The 23967-nt window shown below is 39.2% G+C and overlaps 1 pseudogene; it reads left to right on the plus strand.

The window, feature by feature from the left end:
* The window catches only part of LOC110263751, a 50868-nt pseudogene extending 39270 nt beyond the window's left edge, over positions 1-11598 (plus strand).

The following is a 23967-nucleotide window of genomic DNA, read 5'->3' on the forward strand; positions in this document are numbered from 1 at the left end:
TATTTGTGTCAGAATTAATGTTAGTTGTGGGTGATGCAATATATCAAACAGTTAGTGGGTTAGCAAACAGAATTGAAAATAACAAAGAAAAACAAAAGAGTAGAGGGGGAAGGGAAGAAGTTTAACTAAAACAAAAAGTAAATCACTCAAACAGAAAATGAAATTCACAAAATAAAAATGCTCAATCTAGTGATCTTCTAATTTAATCATTGTTGATGCACAATCAATCCCCGGCAACGGCGCCATAAACATGATGCGGGTAAAACTTGTCTCTCAACAAATTTCCCTTCGGCAAGTGTACCGAATTTGTCGTGAAGTAAAAACTCAGAATAGAGTGAGGTCAAATCCCACAGGGATTGATTGATCAAGCAACTTTAATTCGAAGAATGTTCTAGTTGAGCGAATCCAGAATTTGGGTTGAGAGTTGCAGAAAATAAAATGGCGAGAATGTAAATAACAGAAAAGTAAATGCTAGAATTAAAGGACTGGAAGTAAATGACTGAAAATAAATTGCAGAATTGTAAATGGGAATGGGGGATTTGCTCATAAAAGTAAATGGCAAAAATTAAAGAGAATGGGTAAGATCAGAGATGGGGAGTTCATTGGGCTTAGGAGATGTTGCAATTCTCCGGATCAAGTTCATTTTCATCTCTTCCTCAATCAATGCACTCATTGATCTCCTTGGCAATCTTAAGTGATTGAATTACAATTTCTCGCAATTCAATCTCTCAAATCTTGATCAATAGCCAATTCCTTGGTCAATTGCTCATGAGAAGAGATGAAGTATGGTCACTGATTATACCACATGCATTTCCCAAATCAAGTATTGAGAGGGTTATAGTCACATACCCATCCAAACCCAATTTGCTCCAGCATGAGAAAGTATTTCTAGCTTGATCTCTTCATTCCTCTTTCAAGGTTCAAAAGAGATCCAAGTTTGAATAGCTTCTCTTCCAAGATAACTACTCAACGGGATGAAGATCGAAAGCTTTCAAGTAAAATCAAGAGAAAAGATAGAAGAAGAATAATGAAAATTAGTATTGATCCATCAAATTACAACAGAGCTCCCTAACCCAATGAAAGGGTTTAGTTGTTCATAGCTCTTGAAAATGAAAACAAAGAAGGAGAATACACCATAAAACTAGAAAATGCAGAGAAGATAAAATACAGAGAGTAGTTCACTTTTTCCAGCCTCCAGTACTCCTTAACAATTCAAAGCTACTCCTATATATACTACTCTTCTCAGCTTCTAGTTTGCTCTTCACGTCTTGGGCCTTTGGATCTTGAGTTTGAAGCAGTTCTTTTCTTCATTTGGGCTTGGCTTTACTTGCAGAGAGAAAGTGCTAAGTGAGCAGAGACTTTAGCTCAGGGCGTTAGGGGTGTTAACATTTAGTGAAAGTATAAGTTTGAGAACGTTAGTGACTCTCAACATTGTCACTAACGTTCCAGTGTGCCCCTTTGTGCTTCACGTTAAAGCCCACGTTAACTAGGTTAACGTGGCTTCTAACGTGGCTTTGCCAACCTTCGAGAACGTTAGTGACACTCAACATTGTCACTAACGTTCCAGTGTGCCCCTTTGTGCTTCACGTTAAAGCCCACGTTAACTAGGTTAACGTGACTTCTAACGTGGCTTTGCCAAACTTTGAGAACGTTAGTGACACTCAACATTGTCACTAACGTTCCAATGTGCCCCTAGATCTCACGTTAGAGTCCACGTTAACTAGGTTAATGTGGCTTCTAATGTGGCCATTCTTAGCCATCCCAACGTTAGTGACAATGTTAAGTGTCGCTAACGTTGGCTCATCATTCATCCCTCATCGTTAGCTTCCACGTTAACTAAGTTAATTAGTTAACGTGGAAGTTAACGTGGCTCCCTGGGGGGTTGTGTGGTTGCTTCCAACGTTAGTGACAATGTTAAGTGTCACTAACGTTGTCGCCAACTCTCACTTCTCATGTTAGTTCCCACAGAGCATCAGCTTATAGACTTCAGGATTAACTCCATTAGTCTTTACAGTATCACAGATCTGTAAGAACACAGCTAACAACTGATGTGGATCTTCCATTGAAAGTCCATGGAATTTGTAATTCTGTTGCAAAAGAGAGACTAACTGAGGATTTAGCTCAAAATTGTTACCTCCAATGGCAGGTACAGAGATACTTCTGCCATAAAAGTCAGAGGTAGGCATGGTGAAGTCACCAAGGACCTTCTTAGGCTCCTCCTAAGGTTTGGTCGTATCCTCTGTCTCTTGTTCAAAACTTTCTGAAAGGTCTCTTCCGGAGTGTTGTGATTTAGCTTTTTGTAAATGCTTCTGCAGAGTCTTCTCAGGTTCAGGATTAGGATTCAAGAGGGGTTCTTTATCCCTGTTCCTGGTTATAAATAAGAAGAAAAGAAAAAGAAGAAAAAGAAGAAAACTTTATCTGCCAATAGACAGAAGCTCCTTCTTAAAGTTCGATGTGAAGAAAGAAGAAGACAGGAAAGAAATAAAAGAAGTAGAAGAAGAATACTTTAAAAATAGGGGATAGAAGTAATTAAGTGATAGAAGATGAAAGTTGAGAAGGAAAAATAGAGTGGGGGAGTAGAGTTGAATAATATAGATGTGAGAAGAAGAGCAGTATAAATCGAAAGAGTAAATAAGAGTTAAAATATTTAATTTTTATTTATTTATTTAATTAATTAATTTTTGAAAATTAAGGTTCATAATTTAAAAAGATTTTAGAATTTGAATGTTGAATTTTCAAAAATAGAGGAGAGAGAAGGAGAGGGAAATTTCAAAAATGAAGAGAGATGAGAGTTAGTTATGTAGTTTTGAAAAATAAGAGAGAGAAGAAGAAGGAGTGTTTTTGAAAATTTATGAAGAGAAGAGTTAGTTAGGAAGTTTTGAAATAGAAGAGAGAGAAGATAAAATATTAATTAAGAAAAAGATTTAAAATTAAAATAAGATAGAAGATAAGAAAAGATTTAAATTTAAAATAAGATCAGAAGTAAGATAAGAAAAGATAAGTGATGCCAGGGCATTTTGGCCAGTTTCACTGAACTTTTCTCTACTGTTTTAGGGTAGTTTCATGCATTTTCTTAGTAAATAAGCAAGTGTTAGGTAGATGTACACTTACACCTTGATTCAAGCAAACATTGTGAACTTTGCATGATTTCATGAGAGTTTTGCATGAATTGAAATGATAAAATGGATGATGTATGATCTCATGAATAAGAACCAAGCTTTGATGCACTTTATTTGCTTGATTTCAGGACAAAGGAAGCAAGGAAGAGCCACGTTAGTAGCAACGTTAGTTTAATTAACGTGACCACTAACGTGGAATGGGATTAAGTTTGCAGCGTTAATGAAAAAAGTGATCACCAATAACGCCTTCAAAAGCCATCATAGCCCACGTTAGTTGCCACATTAATTACATGAACGTGGGAGCTAACGTGGAGGAAAATGGGAGCTCCAACATTAGTGGTAAAGTGAATACCACTAACGTTCCAAAAGGGCACAATTGGCCATGTTAAGAGTCACGTTAATTACATTAACGTGAACTCTAACGTGGGAGGAGCAAGGAATCGCCAACGTTAATGACACTCACCTTTGTCACCAACGTTGGACTAAGCCAATATTGCCCACGTTAGTGGTCACGTTAAGACCACTAACGTGAAGGGTAACGTGGAGCAAGGAATGATAGGCCAACGTTAGTGACTCTCACCTTTGTCACTAACGTTGGAGATAGCAATCACCACCACGTTAGTGGTCACGTTAATGCAATTAACGTGAGGCAATAACGTGGGAAGAAGGGGCGTTTGAAGCGTTAGAGACAAAGGTAAGTGTCACTAATGCTCTCGAAGCTTTGGCATACCCACGTTAAGGGCCACGTTAGTTACACTAGCGTGGATCACTAACGTGGGGAAAAGTAGCAAGGAGCAACGTTATTGGAAAAGGTGAATGCCCATAACGTTTGCGAAGGACCAAGAGCCAACGTTAGTGGTCACGTTAATGCCACTAACATTGAAGTTAACGTACGTCAATTATGTTTGGAGCGTTAGTGAAAAAGGTTATCGTCACTAACATTTTCGAACCCAAATTTACACTTAACGTTAACGCCACTAACGTCCTAACTAACTTGCTACCATGCCTGACTCACTTTCTCTCTGCAAGCAAAGCTAAGCCCACTGAAGACTGTAACTACTTCAACTAAAGATCAAAGGCCCATATCCAAGACATGAAGAGCCAACTAGAAGATCAGAAGAGTAGTATATATAGGAGTAGTTTTGAACTAGATAGAGAGCTTGCCATTTTGGAGAACTACACTCTGTATATTTTACTTTCTCTGCAACTTCTAGTTTTATTTTCAGAATGTACTTTTCATTTTTGCTTTCCATTTCCAGAGCTATGAACAACTAAACCCCTTTTCATTAGGTTAGGGAGCTCTGTTGTAATTTGATGGATCAATAATAGTTTTCATTATTCTTCTTCTTTCTTTTCTCTTGATTTTACTAGAAAGCTTTAACCTTCAGACGCCTACCGAGGTGCCGCTCGACCTGCATCTGAAAACAACAACACAGTATGGGGTGAGAACTGGAGGTTTTTAGCATGGTAAAGGTGTCATGCATATAATATATAAAGTCCTGGGAATGCCAGAGGCAATCCTAGAACTCCAACATACAGTTATAAAATTTAATTTCTAAGCAGAAGCCATAAAAGGGGTAGGTGATCTAAGTATCCTAAACTTACTTACTTACTTTAAACTCTAGCATTAACACCAAACCAATCTACCCTTCCTCCGATCCTCCATCATCCATGAATCAGCAAAGACAAGCAAACAAATAGTTTCACGCACAAGTAGGAAACATGTAGTGCAAATAGCAAATATAGCAGTTAGCAGGGAATATATTCAGTTAGGTAATCCCAAATAATGCATAGCAGACAAAACAAACAAATGCACATGATGCATGCCTGTTCTATGGCTGTTGATATCAACTGTCAGTTACGTAGCCATCCCTACATGTTTTCAAGCTCAAAATACACCATGGGGAGAATCCCCCAAGCTGACATGGGGAAGAGAACGCCCCTAAGCTCAATAATATCCATGGATGAATCCCAAGGTGACCACTAACGTGACTACTAACGTGGAATGGGAGTAAGTTTGCAGCGTTAATGGAAAAGTGATCACCAATAACGCCTTCAAAAGCCATCATAGCCCACGTTAGTTGCCACATTAATTACATGAACGTGGGAGCTAACGTGGAGGAAAATGGGAGCTCCAACATTAGTGGTAAAGTGAATACCACTAACGTTCCAAAAGGGCACAATTGGCCATGTTAAGAGTCACGTTAATTACATTAACGTGAACTCTAACGTGGGAGGAGCAAGGAATCGCCAACGTTAATGACACTCACCTTTGTCACCAACGTTGGACTAAGCCAATATTGCCCACGTTAGTGGTCATGTTAAGACCACTAACGTGAAGGGTAACGTGAAGCAAGGAATGATATGCCAACGTTAGTGACACTCACCTTTGTCACTAACATTGGAGATGGCAATCACCTCCACGTTAGTGGTCACGTTAATGCAATTAACGTGAGGCACTAACGTGGGAAGAAGGGGCGTTTGAAGCGTTAGAGACAAAGGTAAGTGTCACTAATGCTCTCGAAGCTTTGGCATACCCACGTTAAGGGCCACGTTAGTTACACTAGCGTGGATCACTAACGTGGGGAAAAGTAGCAAGGAGCAACGTTATTGGAAAAGGTGAATGCCCATAACGTTTGCGAAGGACCAAGAGCCAACGTTAGTGGTCACGTTAATGCCACTAACATTGAAGTTAACGTACGTCAATTATGTTTGGAGCGTTAGTGAAAAAGGTTATCGTCACTAACATTTTCGAACCCAAATTTACACTTAACGTTAACGCCACTAACGTCCTAACTAACTTGCTACCATGCCTGACTCACTTTCTCTCTGCAAGCAAAGCTAAGCCCACTGAAGACTGTAACTACTTCAACTAAAGATCAAAGGCCCATATCCAAGACATGAAGAGCCAACTAGAAGATCAGAAGAGTAGTATATATAGGAGTAGTTTTGAACTAGATAGAGAGCTTGCCATTTTGGAGAACTACACTCTGTATATTTTACTTTCTCTGCAACTTCTAGTTTTATTTTCAGAATGTACTTTTCATTTTTGCTTTCCATTTCCAGAGCTATGAACAACTAAACCCCTTTTCATTAGGTTAGGGAGCTCTGTTGTAATTTGATGGATCAATAATAGTTTTCATTATTCTTTTTCTTTCTTTTCTCTTGATTTTACTAGAAAGCTTTTGTTCGTCATCCAATTGGTTAGCTATCTTGGAAGAGAAGCTTTCCATAATTGGATCTCCTCGGAACCTTGGAAGAGGAATGAGGAGATCATGCTAGAAATGCTTTCTCATGCTGGACTAAATTGGGGTTTGGATGCATATAGTGACATATAATCCTACCAACACGTTGATTTGGGAATGCATGTGGTATAATCAGTGACTAAACTTCATATCTTCCCATGAGCAATTAAATCAAGGAATTGGGCAATTGTTCAAGCTTAGAGAGATTGGGTTGCCAAGGAATTGGGATCTAATCACTTAAGATTGCCAAGGAGATCAATGAATGCATTGATTGAGGAAGAGATGAGAATGAACTTGATCCAGAGAATACAACATATCCTGAGCCCAATGAATCCCCCATTTCTGATCTTACCCGTTCTCTTTATTTTCTGTCATTTAATTTTATGCTCATCTTCCCAAATCCGTATTTAAGATTCTGCAATTTACTTTCTGTCATTTACATTCTGCCATTTATTTGCAGTATTTGCACTTTCTGTTATTTACGTTCCCGCCATTTAATTTCCTGCAATTCCTCAACTCAATTTCTGCTTAGATCAACTAGAACATTCCTCTAATTAAAGTTGCTTAACCAATCAATCCCTGTGGGATTTGACCTCACTCTATTGTGAGTTTTTACTTGACGACAATTCGGTATACTTGCCGAAGGGAAATTTGTTGAGAGACAAGTTTCCGTGCATCAAGTTTATCGCGCCGTTGCCGGGATTGATTTTGTATCGACAATGATTAAGTTAGAGGATAATTAGATTGAGCATTTTTCTTTTGTTTTGTTTTAATTCCATTTGAGTGATTTACTTTCAGTTTTAGTTGTTTTCTTTCCTTTATCCCTTACCTGTTTGTTGTGTTTTCGTCATTGTTTACAAGTCAGTTAACCAACCCACTAACTGTATGATATATTGCATCACTCACACTAACAGCATTCCTAACAAGAATAATTTCTCCCTTTAATTTCTCTCTTGCTTTTTGCCTTGTTGGTTGTATGAAAGATAGAAGAAGCGGGGCTTCAACTTCCTTTGATTCTAAACCCGAGAGGACCTTCCTTAGATTAAGGAGGGAAGCAAGAGAAAAGAGAGTCGTTGGTGCTGAGGAAGAGGAAGAGTATTTTGAAACAACTATGGAGGAGAATATGGAGAACCACCATGAAGAAGAGGCTCATAACCATGCCAGAGAAGGAACAGTAAATCATGCTAGGCAAGAGAGAAGAGTTCTAGGCTCTTATATCAATCCAAACCCAGTAAACTGTGGAAGTAGCATCCAAAAGCCAACCATACATGCTAATAACTTTGAACTAAAACCCCAGCTCATCACCCTGGTCCAGAACAACTTTGCTTTCGGAGGAAGTGCCCAAGAAGATCCTAATCAACATCTCACCACCTTCCTAAGGATATGTGATACTATGAAGTCTAATGGTGTTCATCCTGACACCTATAGGCTGCTTCTATTTCCCTTTTCACTCAAGGATAAGGCATCCAAATGGCTGGAATCCTTCCCGAAGGAGAGTTTAACAACCTGGGAAGATATGGTAAACAAATTCTTGGTGAGATTCTACCCTCCTCAAAGAATTAACAGGTTGAGAGCTGAGGTACAAACCTTCAGGAAACAAGATGGTGAAACTCTCTATGAAGCATGGGAGAGGTTTAAGGACTTGACAAGAAGGTGCCTGCCAGATATAATGAATGGGTGCAGTTACACATTTTCTATGAGGGTCTACCTTATGAATCAAAGAAGGTAGTGGACCACTCATCCGGGGGATCTCTGAACAAGAAGAAGACCATTGAAGAAGCCATAGATGTCATCGAGACTGTAGCTGAGAATGACTACTTTTACACTTCTGAAAGGGGCAACACTCGAGGAGTGATGGAGCTGAACAACATGGACGCACTGCTGGCTCAAAATAAGATGATCACCAAGCAGCTGACTGACCTTTCCAAGAAGATGGAAAGGAACCAAGTGGCAGCAGTCCCCACATCATCAGCAGCTCAAGAGGGAGCAAACATAGAGGAAGAGGGTGACCAGGAACAAGCCAACTACATTGGAAACTCACCTAGGCAGACCCATGATCCATACTCCAAGACTTATAATCCTGGTTGGAGGAACCACCCAAACTTTGGGTGGGGAAATCAACAAGATCAAGGCCAAGATCAGAGACGTCACAACCCCAACAACAATGCAACTCACCAACATTCCACACAGAGATCATATCAGCACCCACCTAACAATACCTCTCAATATCCATACCAAAACCAAAATGGCCAGTCTCACCACTCCTACCTCAACTCACCATCACCATCCGAAGATAGACTCTCAAGGATTGAGACTCTACTTGAATGTATATGCAAAGAAGTTCAAGACAGTAAAATGTTCCAATAGGAAGTGCGATCCAATATGCAGAATCAAGATGCTCCCATCAAAAAACTTGAAACACAAATTGGCTACCTATTTAAGCAAGTTCCCAGCCATAACCTTTGCAGCAACACTGATTCAAACCCAAGGGAGGAGTGTCAGGCTATCACCCTCAGAAGTGGGAGGGGATTGAAGGAGACCTCCAAGAAACCACAAGAGAAGGACTCAAATGAAATGGAAAAGGAACAAGATGAAGTTCAAGTTCCCACTTCCAATTCACATCAAGAAGGAAAAGTGCTGAAGCCATACGTTCCAAAAGTCCCATACCCTCAACAATTGAAGAAGAAGGGGGATGACAGCCAATTCTCAAGATTTTTAGAAATCTTCAAGAAACTACAGATTAACATACCCTTTGCTAAAGCAATAGAGCAAATGCCGCTCTATGCCAAGTTCTTGAAGGAATTGATGACCAAGAAGAGAAGCTGGAAGAACAACGAGACTGTGATACTAACCGAAGAATGTAGTGCCATCATTCAGCATAAACTACCCCAGAAATTGAAGCATCCTGGGAGCTCCAGATTCCTTGTATTATAGGATAAATCACAGTGGAAAAGGCTCTATGTGATTTAGGAGCCAGCATAAATCTGATGTCCGTATCAATGATGAGAAAAATGAGGATTGAGGAGGCCAAGCTAACAAAAATGGCCCTACAACTGGCAGACCGATCATTCAAGTTTCCTCACGGTATAGTAGAAGACTTGTTGGTGAAGGTAGGAGACTTTATCTTCCCAGCAGACTTTGTAGTGTTGGATATGAAGGAAGGAGCCAAGGCTTCTATCATCCTGGGAAGACCATTCTTAGCCACTGCTGGAGCTATCATTGATGTCTAAAAAGGTGAATTTACCCTGAGACTACACAATGAGAAGATGATATTCAATGTGTTCAAGGCCATGAGTTACCCATAAGAACCATTGGGAGAATGTATAAGGTTGGATTCACTGGAAGATGCAGTACAAGAGACTTTTGAAGAAGAAGAACTTGAGGGATTAACAGAAGAAGAGGAATCAGCATCAAGTGAAGAGGTTGCAACAGCTGAGGTTCATGTTCAGGGCACATTAGAGGAGGAGAATGAAAGAAAAGAAGCACCCAAATTTGAACTCAAAGCACTGCTGTCCACTCTCAAATATGCATATTTAGGAGTGAATGAAAGTTACCCAGTGATCATAAACTCAGCCCTCAGCCAAGAACAAGAGGAGGAACTACTCCAAGTATTACAAAAGCATAAGGATGCCATTGGATGGACCCTTGCTGACCTGAAGGGAATTAGTTTGGCCATATGTATGCATAAGATACTGTTAGAAGATGATGCTAAACCCTCCATCCAACCCCAATGGAGGCTAAATCCAGTCATGAAAGAAGTGGTACGGAAGGAAATCATGAAGCTGTGGCAAGGAGGGGTAATCTACCCAATTTCGGATAGCCCATGGGTCAGCCCCGTCTAAGTGGTCCCCAAGAAAGGAAGAATCACTGTAGTACCCAATGAGAGGAACGAACTCATCCCTACAAGAACGGTCACAGGATGGAGGATGTGCATTGACTACAGAAAACTCAATGAAGCTACAAGAAAAGATCACTTCCCACTCCCCTTCATGGATCAGATGCTGGAAAGACTCGTAGGACACGCATATTACTGTTTTCTAGATGGTTACTCAGGATATAATCAAATAGTGGTTGATCCGAGAGACCAAGAAAAAATATTTTTGCATATAGGCGCATGCCATTTGGGATATGTAATGCTCCTGCAACGTTTCAACGCTGCATGCTTTCTATCTTCTCAGATATGATAGAGAAATTCATTGAAATCTTTATGGATGACTTTTCAGTATTCAGGGATTCCTTTCCTAATTGCCTAAATCACCTTGCCTTTGTATTAAAAAGATGTCAAGAGACCAATCTGGTCTTGAATTGGGAAAAATGCCACTTTATGGTGACAGTAGGAATAGTCCTTGGCCATAAGGTTTCTAACCAAGGCATTGAGGTAGACAGAGCTAAGGTGGAACTCATTAAAAAATTACCCCCACCAAGTGATGTCAAGGCAATTAGGAGCTTTTTAGGGCATGTTGGCTTTTACAGAAGGTTTATTAAAGATTTTTCAAAGGTAGCCAAGCCCTTAAGCAATCTCCTTGTATCTGATACACCATTTGTCTTTGATGAAAAGTGCATGCTAGCATTCGAAAACTTGAAAAAGAGGCTGTCCTCCGCCCCTATCATTTCCCCACCTGATTGGAACTTACCATTTGAACTATGTGCGATGCATCTAATTTTGTAGTTGGGGCAGTGTTAGGACAGAGGAAAGATAATTTGGTCCATGTGATATACTATGCCAGTAAAGTCCTCAATGACACTCAAAGAAACTATACCACTACTGAAAAGGAGTTGCTGGCAATATTTTTTGCATTTGACAAGTTTAGATCATACCTCATTGGTGCCAAAGTGATTGTTTTCATAGATCACACAGCACTTAAATATTTGTTTGCCAAGCAGGAATCAAAACCAAGACTGATAAGATAGATCTTGTTGTTGCAGGAATTCAATATTGAGATTAGAGACAAGAAAGGAGTGGAGAACAAGGTAGCCGATCACCTATCCAGAATCCCTCATGACAAAGGTGGAACACATGATGCAAGTGTAAATGAGTTCTTCCCAGATGAGCAGTTAATGACGGTTCACAAAGCACCCTGGTTTGCAGACATTGCCAATTTCAAGGCAACTGGGCTTTGCCTCCAGAGATCAACAAACATCAAAAAAAAAAACAACTCATCAATGACGCTAAATATTTTGTCTGGGATGAGCCATATCTCTTCAAGAAGTGTTCAGATGGAATCCTGAGAAGATGTGTTTCAGAAGAAGAGGGACGAGAGGTCCTATGGAACTGCCATGGCTCGTGCTATGGAGGCCACTTTAGAGGGGAAAGAACTGCAGTTAAGGTGCTACAAAGTGGATTCTTTTGGCCCACCCTTTTCAAGGATGCCAAAGAACTAGTAAAGAACTGCAATGAATGCCAAAGAGCTGGAAACTTACCCAAAAGAAATGAGATGCCACAGAATTTCATCTTAGAGCTGGAACTATTCGATGTGTGGGGAATCGATTTCGTGGGACCATTCCCAACCTCATATTCAAACAAGTATATCTTGGTAGCAGTAGATTACGTGTCCAAGTGAGTAGAGGCAATTGCAACCCCAACAAATGATAACAAGGTGGTCATGAACTTCCTCAGAAAGAATATCTTTAGCTGGTTCGGAGTCCCACGAGCGCTCATCAGTGATGGAGGGAGCCATTTTTATAACAGACCACTAGAAGCTCTTCTCCTACGATACGGGGTAAAACACAAGGTTGCCACACCTTACCACCCCCAAACAAGTGGGCAAACCGAGATATCTAACAGAGAGCTAAAAAGGATTTTGGAGAAGACTGTAGGAGCATCAAGAAAGGACTGGTCGAAGAAGCTAGATGATGCTCTTTGGGCATACAGAACAGCATTCAAAACACCAATCGGGATGTCCCCATATCAACTGGTGTATGGAAAGGCCTGTCATTTACCATTGGAGCTGGAACGCAAAGCCCTCTGGGCTCTCAAGCTACTAAATTTTGATAGCATTGTTGTTGGTAAAAAAAGTGTCTTGCAGCTGCAGGAAATGGAGGAGTTTAGATCTTAAGCCTATGAAAATGCCAAGATCTATAAAGAAAAGACGAAGAGAAGACACGACCTCAATCTGACACCCAGGAGCTTCGAAAAAGGACAGCAAGTGCTCCTCTACAACTCCAAATTGAGACTTTTCCCTGGGAAACTCAAATCAAGGTGGCCAAGACCCTTTCTTGTCACAAAGGTCTCGCCGTATGGACACATAGAAATCATGGATGAAAGTTCAAAGAGTACTTTCACGGTGAACGGACAAAGGCTGAAACACTACATGGGCAACATGGGGGAAAACCCCAAAATGAAGTATCATCTCAACTAATGGAGAAATCGTCGAGCTAGCGATGCTAAAAGAGCGCTTCGTTGGGAGGCAATCCAACCTAAGGTAGTTTCCTTCTCATGATCATTTCAATAAAAGTTACAAGTAGTTTTCCCTGTATTGTGAGGAGCTAAGTTTGGTGTTGCACACCAAAATAATCCAAGAGTGAATGTGTAATTCTAAGTTTGGTGTTTCACCGAAGATTTCAGTTAGAATCACACTACACCTCTTCAATGACAAGTTGCTAGCCCCAACTAATCAGGGAAACCACTTAACAATAGTTTAGTTTCTAGTTCATAGTCGTTTTATTAATAAAAGCACATGAGGTTATCTGCATGTATTCAATCTGTTGCATTAGGCAAGGAACTAAGTTTGGTGTTCACACACCAAATTAAGTTTAGAAATTCACAAGCATACATGCATGCTAACTATTTCTCAAGTGCTTTGGGAACAACCAACTTCTAATAACATTGCAGGAATTCAATCAATCTTCTGGAAAAATGGTGCACCATCATCCAAGGAGGCGAAGAAGGATGCAAAAGCTATGGATGATGACAACAAAGGGGGAGCTAGAAGTCACCACCAAAAGGTTGTGTTGTTACTTGATTCCATCTGCTTGAGAATGCTTAAATTGGAAGTCTGAATGTGCCCCTGTCAATAGTTACTCTTTGGTTTAAGTCACTAGAATTTAGTGTTTGTTTTCTTTGCTTTTGTCATATGTGTGCTGGTCCAAGTTACCTGTTTTCACTTTCACCTTGCTTAATTGTATGCTTGCCTTTTGAGTTAAATGAAAAAAGAAAGTGTTATGAAAGGAACCAGAGTGGGGTTCATCTTATGGAGTAAGTCCTAAAGGTTTGTGGGTGGTAATAGATTAGCTAAGTTGGATCACCTATAAGGTATAAGGGCACTCATGTGTATTGAATAACATGCTTGAAGCACATTCTATGAGACTAGATAAACAACAAGATCCTAATAAGAAAAAGAAAAAGAACAATTAGAGTTTGAAAGAAAAAGAAAGAAAAATAATAAGAAATAAGGCTAGGTACCAAGGGTTTAATTCTTAAGGGATGTGTCTGTGGTGTTCCTGTGCCAGGGATCTGCTTGGATGAATAAGTTCTCAGGAGTGCTTCATCACTTGGTAACTTGGGTTAACTAACCCGGGATTATCAACTGAAAATCCACTATCATGAGCAACCTTGCTATAGAACATTTAGTGATCCAAAGAGATGCTGGATACCAAGACCTCAAGTAAAAGAAAATAATAAACCATATGCATGTGGTGTGCATGTATGGGGGAAAGAGACTTGAGGGAGTAAGTCCTTAGGGGTGTTTCAACACCTAGCACCTTGAACCAACTGGTTCAGGAGTGTTGGCTGAAAGCTTATTTTATAGAGTTGCCCCCTCACAGAGCACTTAGCCTAAGAATGCAATAAACCCTAAAAAGAAAGGGGGATCAAAGAATAAGGATCTCATAGGATGCAATCAAGCAAGTATTCATGAGCATGATAGGAACTTGAAAACCAGTAAAGGAATGAACCTAAGTTGCTATGCATGAAACCCCATAAACCAAGAACTTTACTTCTATAATAAGAACTTGTTTCTCTTGTTCTTTCATTCATTATTCTTATGTTTCAGTACTTGCTTAGGGACAAGCAAGCTTTAAGTTTGGTGTTGTGATGGCAGGGCATTTTGGCCAGTTTCACTGACCTTTTCTCTACTGTTTTAGGGTAGTTTCATGCATTTTCTTAGTAAATAAGCATGTTTTGGGTAGATATACACTTACACCTTGATTCAAGCAAACATTGTGAAATTTGCATGATTTCCTGAGAGTTTTGCATGAATTGAATGATAAAATGAATGATGCATGATCTCATGATTAAGAACCAAGCTTTGATGCACTTTATTTGCTTGATTTCAAGACAAAGGAAGCAAGGAAGAGCCACGTTAGTTTAATTAACGTGACCACTAAGGTGGAATGGGATTAAGTTTGCAGCGTTAATAAAAAAAGTGATCACCAATAACGCCTTCGAAAGCCATCATAGCCCACGTTAATTACATTAACGTGGGAGCTAACGTGGAGGAAAAGGGGAGCTCCAATGTTAGTGGTAAAAGTGAATACCACTAACGTTCCAAAAGGGCACAATTGGCCACGTTAAGAGTCACGTTAATTACATTAACGTGAACTCTAACGTGGGAGGGGCAAGGAATCGCCAACGTTAGTGACACTCACCTTTGTCACTAACGTTGGACTAAGCCAATATTGCCCACATTAGTGGTCACGTTAAGACCACTAACGTGAAAGGAAATGTGGAGCAAGGAATGATAGTCCAACATTAGTGACACTCACCTTTGTCACTAACGTTGGAGATGGCAATCACCACCACGTTAGTGGTCACGTTAATGCAATTAATGTGAGGCACTAACGTGCGAAGAAGGGGCGTTTGAAGCGTTAATGACAAAGGTAAGTGTCACTAACGCTCTCAAAGCTTGGGCATACGCACGTTAAGGGCCACGTTAGTTACACTAACGTAGATCACTAACATGGGGAAAAGAAGCAAGGAGCAACGTTATTGGAAAAGGTGAATGCCAATAGTGTTTGTGAAGGACCAAGAGCCAACGTTAGTGGTCATGTTAGTGCCACAAACGTTGAAGTTAACGTAGGTCAACTAGGTTTGGAGCATTAGTGAAAAAGGTTATCGTCACTAACGTTTTCAAACCCAATTTTACACTTAACGTTAACGCCACTAACGTCCTAACTAACTTGCTACCATGCCTGACTCACTTTCTCTTTGCAAGCAAAGCTAAGCCCACTGAAGACTGTAACTGCTTCAACTAAAGATCAAAGGCCCATATCCAAGACTTGAAGAGTCAACTAGAAGATCAGAAGAGTAGTATATATAGGAGTAGTTTTGAACTAGATAGAGAGCTTGGCATTTCAGAGAACTACACTGTATATTTTACTTTCTCTGCAACTTCTAGTTTTATTTTCAGAATGTACTTTTCATTTTTGCTTTCTATTTCCAGAGCTATGAACAACTAAACCCCTTTTCATTGGGTTAGGGAGCTCTGTTGTAATTTGATGGATCAATAATAGTTTTTATTATTCTTCTTCTTTCTTTTCTCTTGATTTTACTAGAAAGCTTTCATTCGTCATCCAATTGGTTAGCTATCTTGGAAGAGAAGCTTTCCATAATTGGATCTCCTCGGAACATTGGAAGAGGAATGAGGAGATCATGCTAGAAATGCTTTCTCATGCTGGACCAAATTGGGGTTTGGATGGATATAGTGACATATAATCCTACCAACACTTTGATTTGGGAATGCATGTGGTATAATCAGTGACCAAACTTCATCTCTTCCCATGAGCAATTAAATCAAGGAATTGGGCAATTGTTCAAGCTTAGAGAGATTGGGTTGCCAATGAATTGGGATCCAATCACTTAAGATTGCCAAGGAGATCAATGAATGCATTGATTGAGGAAGAGATGAGGATGAACTTGATCCGGAGAATAAAACATCTCCTGAGCCCAAGGAATCCCCCATTTCTGATCTTACCCATTCTCTTTATTTTCTGTCATTTACTTTTATGCTCATCTTCCCAAATCCCCATTTAAGATTCTGCAATTTACTTTTCGTTATTTACATTCTCCCATTTATTTTCAGCATTTACACCTTCTGTTATTTACGTTCCCACCATTTAATTTCCTGCAATTCCTCAACTCAATTTCTGCTTAGCTTAACTAGAACTTTCCTCTAATTAAAGTTGCTTGACCAATCAATCCCTGTGGGATTCGACCTCACTCTATTGTGAGTTTTTACTTGACGACAATTTGGTATACTTGCCGAAGGGAAATTTGTTGAGAGACAAGTTTCCGTGCATCAATAAGAAAAAATAAACTATATGAAAAAGGTTTTTGATTTTTTCGAAAACTAGAAAAGAAGAAAACAAAAATTAAAAGACTCAAAGAAAATAAAATAAAATAAATTACCCGATCTAGGGAGCAAGACAATCCGTCAGTTTGTCAAAACTCAACAATCCTCGGCAATGGCGCCAAAAACTTGGTGCGTGTACGCAAACCCCACACTTTCGTACAGCTGTACCAGCAAATGCACTGAGTCGTCCAAGTAATACCTAAGTGAGCCAGGGTTGATCCCACGAGGATTGTGATTTGAAGCAAGCAATGGTTGTTTTGCAGGTCTTAGTCAGATGGAATCAGAAGGAGTTGGATTATATTATGTAAACCTTGAATGATTATATGTCATAAATGTTTTGATGTTAAGTAGAAATAACGATACGAATAGAGTTGATGATTAGAGTTGCTTTGCCTTTCTGGATTAACTCTGGTACTACTGCTCTCTTTGCTTGTGAGTGATTTCTTCAATGGAAGACTGTATGTGATTGACACTGGTTTGAGCAGCTGCAATACTCTTCTAGATTTAAACCCCATGTTTAGTGCAGATCCATTCTGATTGAGGGTGAAGCTCGTACAGTTCATTCTCCTTGATGATCCTACTCAAAATGTCACAAACAAGGTCAAATCTTCCGGATCGGAGGAATGCTGCGCCTTTGGTTCTAGCCTCTACCACAGAGACCCTAATCTCCCCAGAAATTAGTTGAACTGATGTCTCGAGAAATCCCCAACGAAGTCGTGGATTAGCCGTCTGAGAGACGTATATTCAAACTGGCAGTTCATCATTGTCCGATGAAAGACGCACTCTGAAGCCATGTGGAATGTGATAACCTTTTGCCAGTTCAATGCATTCATAGTGATGAAGAACGAATATACATCCTTGAATTGATCAAACATGGATCGAAGAGAAATAGTAATACTTTTATTAATTCATAGGACTCAGCAGGGCTCCTCCCCTCAACCTAGGAGGTATAGAAACTCATGATGAAGATAAAACAAAGTAAACGTGTATGACGGTCTCCTGAATCGAAGATTGTCTGAATTACATAAATAAAATCCCTTAAATACTAAACAAATGACTAGTAAGGGTAAAACAGTCTATTTAGCGCTAAAATCCACTTCTAGGGCCCACTTGGTGAATGTTTGGGTTGAGCTTTGATGAGATCCATGTGCTATGAGGTCTCTCGGGCATGGAACGCCAGCTACGGGGTCCTCTTTGAGCATTTGTACATTGGTCTCTGCTCTTTGGGCGCTGGACTCCTGAAAGAGGGCAGGTAGCTGGCGTTGGACACCAGTTTTGGGCCTTCTAATCTACTATTTGGGACTAAACAAGTGAACTTTCAGCGAAGTGTGCGTACGCACACACCTGTGCATACGCTCAGGTCGACACGTGGATTCATTAATGAAATACGTGATCCGTGGTTTTTGGGGGCTTTTGGCCGAATTTTGGGAGGCTTGATGCTGAATAGGAGTGCTACATCAAAGGGAAATGATGATACATGAAGGCATGACTTAGGAGTAGCTCACTTAGAGAGTTTGACAACAATAATTGGGAGTAGGAGTAGTGTAGATAGCAAATTCTCTCCTAGGGTTTATTAAATTTACATTGTAGCATTTTATAGTAAGTTTTGATCTTGGATTTTGCCTCTTTAGCTGTAAGTACTCTCAATTTCTCTTTAATTACATCATCTTTACTTTCATTTTCTCTTGGTTCAAGTTACTTTGTTAATATTTCCAATTTTGGGTTTCATGAAGTTTTGATTGATGAATTTAATGTTTTATGCTTTACATATGCTTGAGTAAATGTTTATTGTTGATATTGTGAATACTTTGGTCATAGTTTTCATTTTCCTTTGCAAATTCTCATATTTTGGTTTTATGCCCACCAAGTGTTTGTGAAAATGGCAACTTTAGAATTTGAGTAGATTTTGACACCTTGGCTTGGAATTTGAGTTCCTAGGATACTAGAGTCATAATGTCCGACATTTAGCGGTAATTCTTGGGTAGTTAGGACTCTTGTTTCCATTGACGCTAGTTACTTACTAACAAATTAGTAAGTTTGCTAGGACTTATGGATTAAGGTCAATTATGCTTGCTTGATCTACTCCTCGATGTCAGGGGTTGACTAGGCGAGATTGACTCATCATAATTATCATAGTTGTGGTTATGACGATGATAGGATTCCTTGGATCCTTATTCCCAAGTCAAGGCTCTTTTATACATATCATTGCATTTTCACTAGTTTTGACCTTGTTTCCTTTTTAGTTGGATTGATTTCAATTTTGATCATTTCTTAGTTCTTTTATTTCTTAGTTCCTTTAATCTTTCGTTCTTTGATTTCAAAAACGCCTTTTCTTCACAACCGAAAGTGTAACACATCGAATTGCATTCCTAGGGAAGACGACCCAAGGTTGAATTACTCTCAGTTTATATTTTGGATTTTTAAAATTAAACTTTGATTTGAGAGGATAGATTGTCGGTTTTGACTATGCTACTGATGAAGGGAATCTTATTTTGAGAAATTCCTAATCGACATGATCCTCTCTATCAGTAGCATTCATAGTGGCTTAAAAAAACTTAAATCTTGATTAAACTTAACAAATTCATGTGCAAATTCACTAGGAAAAGATAGAAAAGATGATCACGTAACATGATATGCCGCCTTCTGCCTCCTATCAGATGCTTTTCTGGTTGCTTCCTTTTCATGTACTTTGCTTTCCTTTTGTCTTTATTTTCCTATCATTGAATCATAAACCAGAGGACTCAAAGTACTAATAAAATTCCATATAAAAAAACATGATAAACAAGCAACAAGCATTGAATTTTATCCAAAAATACACAAGAAAACAAGTACTTAAGATGCTCATGCGTCAAGAGCGGCTTCTTTACAGCCCAACACACTACACATGCGTTGTACCCATTGCTTGTCACGGTTAATAGGAATCGGCTGGATTTATCAAAATTTATACTTAACCCCAACACCAATTCAAAGCAATGAAGAATCCTCCTGCAATTCTTAATGGTCTCTTCCTCCGGAGGGTAGAACCGAATAGTATCACCCGCAAACTGAAGATGCGACAACTGAATGTGATCTCTACCAACCAGTAGCGGAGCTACACCACTGTTTCTAACCGCCTCTCCAAACATCCTATGTAGAACATCAACAACAAGTACAAACAAAAATGGAGACTGTGGATCACCTTGTCACAGGCCCCTTTTCATCTTAAATAGCTTAGATGGCGAACTGTTTATCAAAACTGACATGCACATACTGACACACACCATAACCCACCCCCTCCATCTTTGTCCAAATCCCATCTTTTGTAACACAAGGTCCACAAAGCTCCACTTGACTCTATCATATGCTTTCTGGAAGTCTAACTTTGTTATCACCACTTCCTTCCTTCTCAATTTAATCCAATGAATAGTTTCGCACGCAATAAGCGCCCCGCGTGAATCTTCTGTCCCTTAACAAAAGTACTCTATCTCTCACCTACTAGTCCTAGCATTATTGCTCGCATTCTCCTAACTAGCATCTTCGAAATGACTTTATGCACACACCCTACCATGCTAATCAGCCTAAGGTCTTTGATTTCTTTTGCACCAGTAAACTTAGATGCCGGTGCCACCCAAGTGATATTGGCATCCGCCGGTAGCCTGGACGTTTGGAAAAAACCCAACACCGCTGTCGTGAATTCAGAACCAATTTCAGCCCAACACTTTTTTTTATGGAGCTCATGTTGTACCCATCGCTTCCTGGAGCCTTAGATCATTCATAGTCCCACACTGCCTCTTTAACCTCCTCAGGAGTCTATTCCATCTCTAAAGCCAATGCATCCTCTTCACTGATTATTTCCACCAGACCGTCTCTGAAACCCACCAAGGGAGACTCCTCGTGATGATATAGATCCTTATAAAAGTCCCTAATTGCAACCTTAATCCTTGCTTGATTCCTTATCGACCTTTCATTAATAACCAGAGCATCAATCCTATTGTTCCTCCTTCTCGCCGAAGCTAAGTTATGGAAGTACCTCATGCTTTTATCCATGTCCCTCGCATGTCTAGAATGCGATGCTTCCAACGTAGTTCTTTCCTTAGATACCATTTCTCACAGCAAACAACAAATGCCTCCTTCTTGCCTCCACCGTTGCATCATAAACCCCATCACTCACCATGGCATTGATGAGCGGATAAATTATATGCTTTTTGGCATTATTTTTAGGTAGTTTTCAGTATGTTTTAATTACTTTTTAGTATATTTGTATTAGTTTTTATTCAAAATTTACATTTCTGGACTGTACTATGAGTTTGTGTGTTTTTCTGTGATTTCAGGTATTTTCTGGCTGAAATTGAGGGACCTGAGCAAAAATCTAATTCAGAGGCTGAAAAAGGACTGTAGATGCTATTGGATTCTGACCTCCCTACACTCGAAGTGAATTTTCTGGAGCTACAGAAGCCAAATTGGCGCTTACTGATGAGCGGGTATTTTATACACTTTTTGGGGTTAATTTCATATAGATTTTAGTATATTTTAGTTAGTTTTTAGTTTATTCTCATTAGTTTCTAGGAAAAATTCATATTTCTGGACTTTACTATGAGTTTGTGTGTTTTTCTGTAATTTCAGGTATTTTCTGGCTGAAATTGTGGGAGCTGAGCAAAAATCTGATTTAGGCTGAAAAAGGACTGCTGATGCTGTTGGATTCTGACCTCCCTGCACTCAAAATGGATTTTCTGGAGCTACAGAACTCCAAATGGTGCGCTTTCAATTGCGTTGGAAAGTAGACATCCAGGGATTTCCAGCAATATATAATAGTTCATACTTTGCTCAAGGATAGATGACGTAAACTGGCATTCAACGCCAGTTTCATGCTGCTGTCTGGCGTCCAGCGCCAGAAACAAGTTACAAGGTGGAGTTCAACGCCAGAAACAGGTTACAACCTGGCGTTGAACGCCCAAAATAGCCCAGGCACGTGAGAAGCTTTAGTCTCAGCCCCAGCACACACCAAGTGGGCCCCAGAAGTGGATTTCTACACTATCTATCATAGTTGACTCATTTTCTGTAAACCTATGTTACTAGTTTAGTATTTAAACAACTTTTAGAGACTTGTTTTGTATCTCATGACATTTTAGATCTAAACTTTGTACCTTTTGACGGCATGAGTCTCTAAACTCCATTGTTGGGGGTGAGGAGCTCTGCTGTGCCTCGATGAGTTAATGCCAGTATTTCTGTTTTCTATTTAATCATGTTTGTTCCTATCTAAGATATTCATTTGCGCCTTATTATGATGAATGTGATGATCCGTGACACTCATCACCATTCTCAACCTATGAACATGTGCCTGACAACCACCTCCGTTCTACATTAGATTGAATGAGTATCTCTTAGATTCCTTAATCAGAATCTCCGTGGTATAAGCTAGAATACATTAGCAGCATCCTTGAGAATCCAGAAAGTCTAAACCTTGTCTGTGGTATTCCTAGTAGGATTCTGGGATTGGATGACTGTGACGAGCTTCAAACTCGCGAGTGCTGGGCGTAGTGATAGACGTAAAAGGATAGCGAATCCTATTCCGGTATGATCGAGAACCTACGGATGATTAGCCGTGCGGTGACAGTGCACCTGGACCATTTTCACTGAAAGGAAGGATGGTAGCCATTGACAACGGTGATCCTCCAACACACAGCTTGCCATAGGAGGGACGTGCGTGCTTGAAGAAGAAGATAGAGAGAAAGCAGAGATTCAAAAGGCAAAGCATCTCCAAAACTCCAACATATTCTCATTTACCACATAACAAGTAACCGTTAATTCATGCTCTCTTGTTCATTTGCAAGTCAATTGATATCCACTAATTAATAACCTGACTAAGAGTTGCAAGATAACCATAGCTTGCTTCAAGCCAACAATCTCCGTGGGATCGACCCTTACTCACGTAAGGTATTACTTGGACGACCCAGTGCACTTGCTGGTTAGTTGTGCGGAATTACATATTGTGAAGTAATTTTAGTGCACCACGCACTCAATTACTTTGGAAATTAGACATCTTGGGCTTTCCAGCAATATATAATAGTTCATACTTTGCCCGAGATTTGATGGCCCAAACTGGCGTTCTAAGTCAGCATAAAAATTCTGGCGTCAAAATGCCAGAACTGGCATAAAAGTTGGAGTTAAACGCCCAAACTGGCACCAAAGCTGGTTAGTTGTGCGAAATTACATAGTGTGAAGTAATTTTCGTGCACCAAGTTTTTGGCGCCGTTGCCGGGGATTGTTCGTGTTTGGACAACTGACAGTTTATTTTGTTGCTTAGATTAGGAAAAACTTTTCTTTTTGGTTTAGAGTCTCTTATTATTGTTTCTGGTTAAAACTTTAGAATCCTTATTTTCTCTTTCAAAAAAAAATTTTTTTCGAAAATTATTTTTTTTATTGACTTTTCCTGTTTGATCTCTGGTTTTTCTTGTTTTGTGATTTTTCTTATTTTTCTTGTGCCCTTTTAAAACATTAGTTTTCAAAAAAAAAAAATTTATTCTTAGTTATTTAAAAATACTTCTTCAAAACAAGTGTTATATTTACTGCCCAATTGGCTAGAGCATTGGTCTAAGTTCGTGGCAATTTGGTATACTCTTTTCAAAATCTTCTTTTTCAAAAATAATAATTTCTCTATTAAATTTTGTGCCAAACTTTAAGTTTGGTATTTTCTTGTTGATTTCCCTTTGGTTTTTGAAAATTTTAGTTGGGTTTTCTAAAAATTTTAAGTTTGGTGTTCTTTCTTCATGTTCTTGTGTTCTTGTGAGTCTTCAAAGTGTTCTTGAGTTTTCCTTGTGTCTTGATCTTAAAATTTTTAAGTTTGGTGTTCCTTGGTGTTTTCCCTCCAAAATTTTCAAAAACAAGGAGCATTAGATCTAAAAATTTTAAATCTTGTGCTATCTTATTGTTTTTCTCTCTCCTCTTTAAATTCAAAAATATCTTTTCTCTCTATTTTAAAGCAAATTTTCGAAATTTACCTTTAAAATCCAGATTTTTATTTCAAAATTTAAAACTTTTTTCAAAAATCATCATATCCTTTTCAAAAGTTCCTAACCACTTTCTCTCTCCTCGTTTTTTCGAAAATTTTCAACCATTTTTATTTATTTTATTTTAATTTATTTCATTTTTGAAATAAATAAATAAATAAATAAAAATAATTTTTTTAATTTTTTTTTTCATCTCCCTTTCTCCATCATGGATCTAAGTGGAAATGAACAGTCCAGGAGGACTCTGGGGTTATATGCTAACCCCTCTACTGCTTCATATGGAAGTAGTATCTGCATACCGTCCATTAAAGTTAGTAGCTTTGAGTTG

This window comes from Arachis ipaensis, chromosome B06 (genome assembly GCF_000816755.2).
Source record: "Arachis ipaensis cultivar K30076 chromosome B06, Araip1.1, whole genome shotgun sequence".
In the NCBI taxonomy this organism is placed as follows: domain Eukaryota; kingdom Viridiplantae; phylum Streptophyta; class Magnoliopsida; order Fabales; family Fabaceae; genus Arachis; species Arachis ipaensis.